Raw genomic sequence first — 10,909 nt, forward strand, 5'->3', positions numbered from 1 at the left:
GTCATCTGCATACATGTGAAAGTTGACCCCATGTCTGTGGATGATGTCACCAAGAGGAGCATATAGATATTGAAGATGAGGGTACTAAGGATAGAGCTCTGAGGAAAAGGGGGCTAGAGGAGAAACCGTTTGTGGAGATAAAGTGGAGATGGTGTGAAAGGTAGGATCTGATCCATTCAAAGACAGAACCATGAAGGTTGAGGTGAGAGGAGAGGCGGTGGAGGAGGATAGAGTGGTCAAGAGTATTAAAGGCAGTGGAGGTCAAGGAGGATGAGGAGGCAGAGGGAGCCTTGGTCGCAGATGGGCAAAATGTCATTTGCCACTTTGACCAAAGCTGTTTCTGTGCTGTGGACAGCAAGGAAATCCAATTGGAGGGGTTCATGAAGGGAATGGCAGGAGAAGAAGGACCGAAGCTGGGAAGCAACGACATTCCAGGACTTTGGAAAGGAAAGGGAGGTTGGAGATGGGGTGCTAATTTGAAAACAGGGATGGATTCAGGGATGGGTTCAGGAAGGGTTTTTTAAGGATAGGAGTGATGACGGGCGTTTTTAAAGGGGTTGGGAATGGTGCCAGTGGACAGGGAGTGGTTTATGATGTCTATGAGTAGAGGGGCAAATAGGTGGAGATGAGAGGTAAGGAAAGGGGTAGGGATAGGGTCAAGGGAGCAGGTTGTTAGTTTCATGTGGCTTATAGTAGTGGTGAGAGAAGAGGTGGAGACAGGTTTGAAGGTGTGGTGGAAGCAATGGGTTGGGGCCGGGGTGGAAGGGGGAGATGGGGAGGGGTGGTAGATGGAAGAGGCAGCTGAGCAGATCTCCTCGACTTTAGTTTTGAGGAAGTTCAACATCACCTCACAGTTGACGTTGAAGGAGAGAGTGGGGTAGGCATGAGAGGGTGGGCATAGAAGCCGGTTGGTGATGGAGAAGAGGAGCCTGGGATTGTCTTAGCCTCCAAGATTGTCTTGGAGTAGAAGAACGATTTAGCGGAGGCGAGGGCAGAGTGGTAAGTTTTGATAAGGTCCAGCCAGATCTGCCGATGAACCGTTAAATTAGATTTGAACCAGATGAGTTCAGCGGCACATACCTGTGCCTTGAGGGAGCAGAAATGGCTGGTGTACCAGGGTGACTTCCGTGAGTAGGAGGCAGTTCAGGAAATGAGATTAGCAAGGGAGTCGAGAGTGGTGGAGAATGACCGCAGAGAATAGGCCATTGCAGGAGGCATCCCAGAGTGAGAGGAGTTCAGATGACTCTTAAGTAGTGGAGACGGTGGTGGGGGAGAGATTTTTTTCCAGGGGCGGTAGGAAATGGAGGTGGGTTGGGTGTTGGTGGGGAGAGGGATTGAGAAGTTAAGGGAGATGAAGTAATGGTCCGAGGAAGAGAGACACACTCACATAAAGACACTCACAGATACATAGAGAAACATACACAGACAATCACAACAGTGGGACCTCCGAGTGGAGTGAAGCCCATTTCCCACATCCTCTGCACCGCGCATGCGTTTCCAGAGCCATTCCACCCACAGTTGTGCGGGTAAACAGCATGAGAGGCCCAGGGCCAGAAACTACATTTTTTAACAAGTTTATAACGGAGGGCGCTGTTTATAATGGATTCCGTGGAAAAATGGCAGCTGCACTTTTCTATTGGCCCACCTCTGAACCCAAGCTTGTTTTGAACCTAGAACGGTAGGATAAAGTTTCTCTCGCTATGCAAGCTGTAAAAGTCTCATGTTCAGTTATTATGAACAGTCAGTGTTGTTCCAATTGGGCACAAGTCCATGTTACAAACTGCCCATAATTTAGAACAAATTGGCAATATCAGTCAAAGAGGACATAAGGGCAGCTGTTGCAGAAAATAGGAAAATAGCATTGGTTTATTAAGAGATACTTTCTAAGGCTATGCTGACACTATTAAGCATAGCAAACCTTACTCTACATCTAATCCATGCCATGGGTGTCAAACAGTGTTCTATTTCTCACTACTGATGTCAGCATACTTTATAAAGTTACTAAAAAGCTTGTGAAGTTTAAATTGTATTTAAAAACTAAGTAACTGCAATGTTATTATTGGAAAATATTATTTAAACCTTTTTTTCTTGACTTGCCTATTTTCTCCTATTATTTTTCTTCCTTACCTACCCAGGACACACGCATAAGCCCGTTGCCATGCATAAGAGTATCAAAACCAGACTGAGAGTTCTATGAATACATGCATTGGTGGCCTACAAATACAAAAATAATTTTGATAATTTTTAGCATGGTAATGGTTTTCACATGTATCAAATACCCAAATGACCAAAACAAAAACCTCTAGCAGATGTTTCCGCATGGCGATCAGGGTAGGATTGTTGGATAATTTCATGCTCCCTAAATTGGATAAATTGAATAAACTCATTGAGCTATCAAAGAAACTTATACCCTAACAGCTAGATAGTTGAATAAAGATTGTTGCAAAGTCAGGAGGTTGAAAATCTATTCCTTAGAATTGTTCAACCATCTTACAGGGCATCTTTAGAAGTCAATCAGTTTGCTTACGATTAAGAGTCTCCCAATCAGATTCATATTGTTCATGGAGCACACACACATTTTTTCAGGCAGGCCCTAGTTTCACCCACAAAACTTTGCAGTATATTCTGTGAAGTGCTTTGAGACATCTAGAAGATGTCTCAAATGAAAGGATTGTTATACTATATTACTATTTTTTACTTTTACCAATGAGAGAAATATTAACCGTACCGTCTGGATGAGAACCCTATTAAAAGTGTATATATTGTAGATGGTAGCAGTTCGTTTAATTAACTGCATGCAGATTTCAATTAGTATTCTGGAGATACGCAGGCATCACATGCCAAAAGTCCACTGAAGGAGTCCTGTGAGAAGGCTGATCACATTTACCTTCAACAAAGGAATAGAACAGTGAGGAGAAGGTGGTGGGGAAGACAACCATCAACAGCTAGAACTGTCAGTAACTAATAGGACAGTGGCTGAGTGCTGATCTGATTAAAGAATCAATTCTGAGATCCATCCGCAAAGCTTTGTATAGCTGCAGAAGACTTATCTAATGCAGCTGACAATTGGGTTCAATTTGCAGAAAGCATTAATTAATAATAACAATAATAATAATAATGCTTGCATTTGATAGGATGCATACTACCTACCTAATTCTGGAGTCAGCATAGGTTTGCAATAGCCTCATTGGGACCATTGAGGTCAGTGGCAGACTGGATCCCTGAAAGGGTTTGAGATTGTCATGTAAAATGAGGGCACCAATTCCGGGGGGGGGGGGGGGGTGGAAGTGGGTGGCGCCAATTTGTGGGTGGGAGGAAGCTTATATGTGGGGGTATCAAAAACATAAAACATCCACTTGTTTCAAAACTTTGTTGGGCTTTGAATACGATTTCCTATATACCCCGTCCACCCCTGATTGGGGTACTGCTGGTGTTTAACCAACTAAAACTGCCCAACTTGCCATTGATAGCACTGAAAGGCAAGCTTTCTCGCTGCTTGTCCAGTTAGGACCATCCTAGCCATTAATGCTTCGGCTTCTGGCTTAACAGATTAGTTTGAGAAACAAAGCTTCTCATTAATGTTCTTACTCATTCTAGTTTTTTTTTCATGGAATTTTACGGCACAGAAGGAAGCCATTCGGCCCATCGAGTCTGTGTCGGCTCTTTGACAGAGCAAGTCACTTTCACTAACCCCAATCACCAGCTTTCTCCCCGTAATCCTGCAAACCAGTCCTCCCCAGATACCTATCCAGTTCTCTCTTAAAAGCTGTTATCAAATCGGACTTCACCACCCTTTCAGGCAGATCATTCCAAATTCGAACAACTCGCTGAGTGTAAAAATTTCTTCTAACCTCCCCTCCGCTTCTTTTGGTAGATATCTTAAGACTGTGACCACGGGTCACAGACACACTTACCAGCGGAAACAGCTTTTCCTTATCTAGCCTGTCGAAACCTTTCATGATCTTGAAGACCTCTATCAGGTCCCCGCGTAACCTTCTCTGCTCTAATGGGAAAAGTCCTAACTTCTCCAGCCTGTCCTCATAGCTAAGGTTCCCCATTCCTGGTATCATTCCCGTGAATCTCCTCTGCACCCTTTCCAGTGCCATAATGTCCTTCCTGAAGTAAGGTGCTCAGAACTGGACACAGTCCTTCAGCTGAGGCCTAACCAGTGTTTTGTATAGATTAACCATAACTTCCCTACTCTTATACTCTATGCCCCTACTAATAAAGCTCAGTACACCAAATGCCTTTTTTACTGCCTTATCTACCTGCCCCGCTACCTTTAATGATTCGCATACTTGAACACCCAGATCTCTCTGTACATTCACCCCCTTAAGATTGAGTTACCAAGTCTATATTGCCTCCTATCATTTTTCCTACCTAAGTGTATCACCTCACACTTATCCACATTGAAATCCATCTGCCACATGTCAGCCCATTCCACCATTCTGTGTATGTCTGCTTGCAGTTGGTTACAGTCCTCCTCACTATTTACGAGTTCATTGCATAAAAACAATATTTCAGTAACCAAATTACTTTTTTTCTACCAGAATTATGACAGCATGACATTTTCAAAACAAAACTCTTTCCAATGTTTGGACAACAACAAACTTGCATTTATAAAGTGACCTTCACCTAGGAGTCCTGTAGCTCAGTGGTTAGAGCACCCATGTCGCAAGCGAGAGACCTGGGTTTGATTCCGGCAGGGCAAAACATTTCCTTACTCCGCACACCTCTGCTTATTAAGGAGGAAGTAGGATCCCGGTTGTTAGTTGATTGCTGGATCACTTTTCTGGGGGTAATAATTCTTTCAAAAAAAATTATAATAATAAATTGGTCACTTCAATCCACGACTGCTTGTGGGATACTACTGTGTACAAATGGCTACCGCATATTTCCCACAGAATATACAGTCAATTCATTTTACAGTATTTTCTGTGGAGTGCTTTGAAATGTCTTGAAGATTTGATAATGCGCTATATCAAATGCAAGGATTATTAGTAGTAGTTGCTGTGCCCTAACACAAATGGATGCTTAGCCACTTGCAAAGGCTACTGTTCATTAAGATTCTAATATAGATCCACACTGACTTGCTATGAGATCAACAGTGGTACCTATGACATTGTGTGGAACACAGCTTGGTGACCGAGGGAGCCTGTCTGTTTCATTTAGAAAATATCTGATTAAACTGCATTTTATGCACCTTATGCTGAAGAGTGAATAAACCATCTGGAGCACTTGATTCTGTGTGTTTGGTGATTTGCCTTGTTTAAAATTCACTGGAGTCAATCAATGTCAAATGTTTATATAGGCGACCATTACAATAGTAGTACTGTAAGATGACTTGGTGTGGACATGGTGAGGACACAGGACGAGTCCCAAGGAATATCGTCTTTCAGACTCATCTGGGCTGTCTCATCCCAACCTGAATTACGCATCGTGGATATTATTGAGCTAGTAACTGCCTCATGTATCGTGATAATGATGGGGTGACATTCTCCAATCTGGTATTTGTGGTTCTGAGTGCATTTACCTTCAGTTAGATCTCTAGGTTCTGTGAAAAAGTGAAAAGAATTTAAGTGAGTGGATGAGGAGTTATCTCATGTGATTTCACTTCTGGGTCAGTAATCCAGAGTGGTTAATTAGGCATACGTATACTCTCTAAATAAATGTGGCCGGTGTATTGATAGTATGATCAATTATGTTGTAGTGATTTAATGAATTAAGTTAAGTCAGGGTTGAGTTATCAGGAGTTTACAGTGTATGGCACTGTTCACATCAGTAGGCTGTCTCTAATTTGTTCACTCAACCCACAACTGTTTGTGGGATACTGCTGTGCACAATTGGCTACTGCGTTTCACCCACAAAATACAGTATACCATCAATTCTCTTTACACTGTATTTTATGAAGCGCTTTGAGGCATCTCGAAGATGTGAAAAGACGCTATATCAAATGCAAGGATTATTATTATAACCTCCGGGAGTGCTGAACATTTCGCTAGGAGAAGCGAGCAGCGCTTTGTTAATAATTCGACAGGCGGTGATAAGAGTATAGAGTTTATTCCACTAATATCAAATATGTATATAAGACAAATGGTGAAGTTCAACAATCTGCATTCAAACCATATGACCATATAACAACACAATAGTCCGCAACATACAACAACAACAACAAGATTCCATTTATTGAGCGCCTTTCACGTCAGGAGGACGTCCCAAGGCGCTGTACAGTTGGGTCAGGACCCGAGCAGGGGGGAAATGGTCAGGGTGAGGGGAGGGAAGGGAGGGAGCGAGGAGGGGGTAGAGAGTCGAGAGGGGAGCTGAAGGCACGGTCAAAGAGAAAGGTCTTGAAACCAGCCTTGAAGGAGGAAAGGGAGGAGGCGGCGAAGGCACTGGGGGATAGAGTTCCAGAGCCTAGGGGCTGAGAGTCTGAAGGCCCGGCCACCGATGGTAGGGCGGTTGGGGCGGGGGATGTGGAGCAGACCGGAGCCAGAGGAACGAAGGGTACGGGCAGGTAGGTAGGGGGATAGTAGGTCAGAGAGGTAGGAGGGAGCAAGGCCGTGAATGGCCTTGTAGGTGAGGGTGAGGATCTTGAATTCGATCCTCTGGGGGATGGGGAGCCAGTGGAGGCGAGCGAGGGTGGGAGTGATGTGGTCGCGAAGCCTGGTGCGGGACAGTACACAAGCTGCAGAGTTCTGAATGACCTTCAGCTTGTGGAGGGAGGTGCCGGGAAGGCCGGCGAGGAGAGAGTTCCCATAGTCCAGCCTTGACACAATGACACGGATACACAAATCAAATAATAATAATAATTCTTGCATTTGATATAGCGCTTTTCACATCTTCTCGATGTCTCAAAGCGCTTCACATAATAGACTGTAAAATGAATTGACCGTGTATTTGTGGGCGAAACGCAGCAGCCAATTGCACACTGCAGTGTCCCACAAACAGTCGAGGATTGAAATGACCAATTTATTATTGTTTTTGTTTTTGGAGGGATTATTATTAGGCATCTGGAGTAAGGAAACTTGCCCAAGGTTTCGCCCTGCCTGGAATTGAACCCAGGTGTCTCGCTTGCAAGGCAAGTGCTCTAACCACTGAGCTACAGGACTCCACAAATAATAGAGAAACAACAAGATGCACTCAGGAATTGCTCAGTACTCCAGACAATAAGCCCGAGAATGCACCTCAACATACACAGCAGAGATCAGCCCCTGGAAATAATAATAATAATAATAATCCTTGCATTTGATATGGCGCTTTTCACGTCGGAAGGACGTCCCAAAGCGCTTCACAGAACACACTGTAAAGTGAATTGACTGTATATTTGTGGGCGAACACGGCAGCCAATTGCGCACAGCAATGTCCCACAACAGTCGTAGATTGAAAATGACCATTTTATTATTGTTTTTGGTTTTGGAGGTATTATTATTAGGCGTTTGGAGTAAGGAAACTTGCCCAAGGTTTCGCCCTGCCTGGAATTGAACTCAGATCTCTCGCTTGCAAAGCGAGTGCTCTAACCACTGAGCTACAGGACTCCACATGGAGAGGGGAGCTGGAATCCTCTCTTTCGAATTTCTGTAATAAAGTTGTCATTCAACAGAATGGAATTTAATGGATAAAGTACAAATCTAAGTAAGCTATTTTCTCTGAGCGAGTTTTAATAAAATAATAATAATCATCCACACAGTGTCATAGGTACCACTGTTGATCTCAAAGCAAGTCAGTGTGGATCTATATTAGAATCTTAATGAACAGTAGCCTTTGCAAGTGGCTAAGCATCCATTTGTGTTAGGGCACAGCAACTACTACTAATAATCCTTGCATTTGATATAGCGCGTTATCAAATCTTCAAGACATTTCAAAGTACTCCACAGAAAATACTGTAAAATGAATTAACCGTATATTCTGTGGGAATATGCGGCAGCCATTTGTACACAGTAGTATCCCACAAGCAGTCGTGGATTGAAGTGACCAATTTATTATTATAATTTTTTTCTCCCTCAGAACCTCGACACAACGAATCTATAAAAACAATACTTAATCACAGAACTATCACACAGAATCACAGAGAGTGGCTCATGTAAACTCAACAGAAACAATCAGCTCTTAGCCCAGCACCTCACTCGTGCTGCCTAACCTGACTTCTGCATTTCAAACAGACCAACCACTACTACTGTTATTATTTCGATGCCTAGCAGACAGAACTGAAAACATTACCCACTACTCCTCTTTCACTTTTGATAGTCACTTTCTTACTGGAGGTAAATTCCCTCACCCCTGTACATATACATAGATACAGCGAATCAATATCGATTCCACTGGGAGGTGTGCTGACCCTCTACACAACTCCCAACTCTTTCAAAGTTACATCTTTCTTTTATGTGGTTCGAACTCCACCCCCCTGGTCACAGAGATAGCCCCCACCCTTCGCAGGCTGCTTTGCACAGAGAGAGATATGGACAAGTTCTGGGTAGCCTTCCACAGTCTGCTTGTTTCTCAGCCTTGAGATAGGCAGCTGTCTGAGGCTGCAGCCTTTTCTTTCTGTGGCCCATTGTTCTAACATCAATGCTCAAGGACCCGATTGCTCATTATCTCAGAGGAGTGAACATCTTCCCAGGAAAATATGAAACGTAATCAGAAGCTGACCTCAGCCCGTCCAGCAAAGCTACTTTTTAACCATTTAACTATTAAAGCTTCTGGAACATTTTGGTTGTTGTTTGAAATATACCAAGGCACCCTGAGGTGATAGTCAGTATATTTCAAAAGTTTCAATCGTACAATGAAATCCAGCACACGAGAGGTCAGGTCTTTCCCAACTAGTGTGAGCTTAGCGATCATCTTGAAGAGGCGGTTTATGGTTGCTGGGACATCAATGTGTGCCAACCTGGGGGCAGATGTGACCGTATTCTCAAAAAGTAAAGTCATTTCAATAAAACATTGGTTGCAAACCAGATGAAGAATTTGCAGAGAGAGAGAGGGAGACATTTTTCCCCAAAGTGTAACAGGTGTGCTAATTTTAGAAGACTCTCAACAGTGCTGAGAAGAAAGTCATGCGGCAGCTATTAATTCCCATGCAAATTGCATCGTAATGTTACAAGGTTCTGTGGGAAGCCTTGGCACAGACTTTGCCCCTGTTCACCGCCCAGGTCGCTGCCAGGAGCTTTTGTCGGCTTGATGCAGATGCAGCAACTTTTGTGACCCTTTGGCTCCTCGTTATCTTGAGCCTTTGCTCCTCTACTGTGCTCCTGCCTGGAGCGACTTCAGGGCATTTCACGAAGGGGATGTTCTGTCATTACAGAGACCTTAAATACTTCTTAATCTCTGAAGGGATTTGGCATGTATTAAAAAATAAGCAATTGTGCCACATCCTTGGCCCCCACATCGAATCCCATTCATTTGGTCGGTCCACTGAGTCCACAATTTAATTACTATTTCCTGGAAATACCCTATGACAGCAAGAAATAGATGCAAGTCCAAGTTACAAGCAGTTTATGAACCCCAATAACGTTTGGCAACCTTGACATACAGCACGTGAACACTTGACTCCAGCCACTGAAATCCAGGGTGGGTTAGTGACTGTTACATAGTCAACTTCCAAACAACAGCTAAGCTTTTTGTTAAAAAAATACATTTACATTGACATTTCACAGAGGCATTGCAATACCGCTGTTACATCTGTATGTTGAAACAGGTTTCCCTCCCCCTTTTACTCTGCCATTACTTTGCTGGTTGCTTGGATTTCTTCACTAAATAATAAAATGTTTCAAATGCATCAGATTCCCTCCCCACTCCCTGCACACACACACACACACACACATACACTTGGAATTATTGTTTTTGTTGGAATTGATTCTTAATGTTTATTCTTTTCTGGATCATATGATTCGTGGGGGTGGGGGGGGGTGTGTGCATGTTGGAAATCAGCAATTTTATTGCTGAAATCAACACTCAATCGAATCAACATGTCTAACTAACTTCCACTCCCTCCCACCCCGCAAATCCTGATCCAATGCCAGAATAATTTGCTGTTTCATTTGGGATATACTGTCATATAATAATAATAATAATAGTAATCCTTGCATTTGATATAGCGCTTCTCACGGCGGGAGGACGTCCCAAAGCGCTTTACAGAACACACTGTAAAGTGAATTGACTGTATATTTGCGGGCGAACGCGGCAGCCAATTGCGCACAGCAATGTCCCACAAACAGTCGTGGATTGAAAATGACCAATTTATTATTGTTTTGGGTTTTGGAGGGATTATTATTAGGCTATGTGTGGAGTACTGGTTCGGCAAAATGGAGCCTGTGGTTGTGGTGTGTCTGCAGAGTGAGTGAGTGAGTGAGTGAGTGAGTGAGTGAGTGAGTGAGTGAGTGAGTGAGTGAGTGAGTGAGTGAGTGAGTGAGTGAGTGAGTGAGTGAGTGAGTGAGTGAGTGAGTGAGTGAGTGAGTGAGTGAGTGAGTGAGTGAGTGAGTGAGTGAGTGAGTGAGTGAGTGAGTGAGTGAGTGAGTGAGTGAGTGAGTGAGTGAGTGAGTGAGTGAGTGAGTGAGTGAGTGAGTGAGTGAGTGAGTGAGTGAGTGAGTGAGTGAGTGAGTGAGTGAGTGAGTGAGTGAGTGAGTGAGTGAGTGAGTGAGTGAGTGAGTGAGTGAGTGAGTGAGTGAGTGAGTGAGTGAGTGAGTGAGGCAGAGCATGAATGACTCTGTTGCCTTGAAAGCGAAGACGGTGCAGCTTTAACTGAAGAGCTTGCGGAGTCCCAGCGCTGAGTGGCGATGTCACATCACTCTCTCCCTCTTCCCCCCCTCCTCCCTCCCTCCCTCCCTCCCTCTCTCTCTCTCTCTCTCTCATTCTCTCCAGTGCTGCTGCTCGACTCTCATTCATCCAAGTCCTGCTGATTCACTGCTCCCTACAG

This window comes from Callorhinchus milii, unplaced genomic scaffold (genome assembly GCF_018977255.1).
Source record: "Callorhinchus milii isolate IMCB2004 unplaced genomic scaffold, IMCB_Cmil_1.0 Scaffold2, whole genome shotgun sequence".
In the NCBI taxonomy this organism is placed as follows: domain Eukaryota; kingdom Metazoa; phylum Chordata; class Chondrichthyes; order Chimaeriformes; family Callorhinchidae; genus Callorhinchus; species Callorhinchus milii.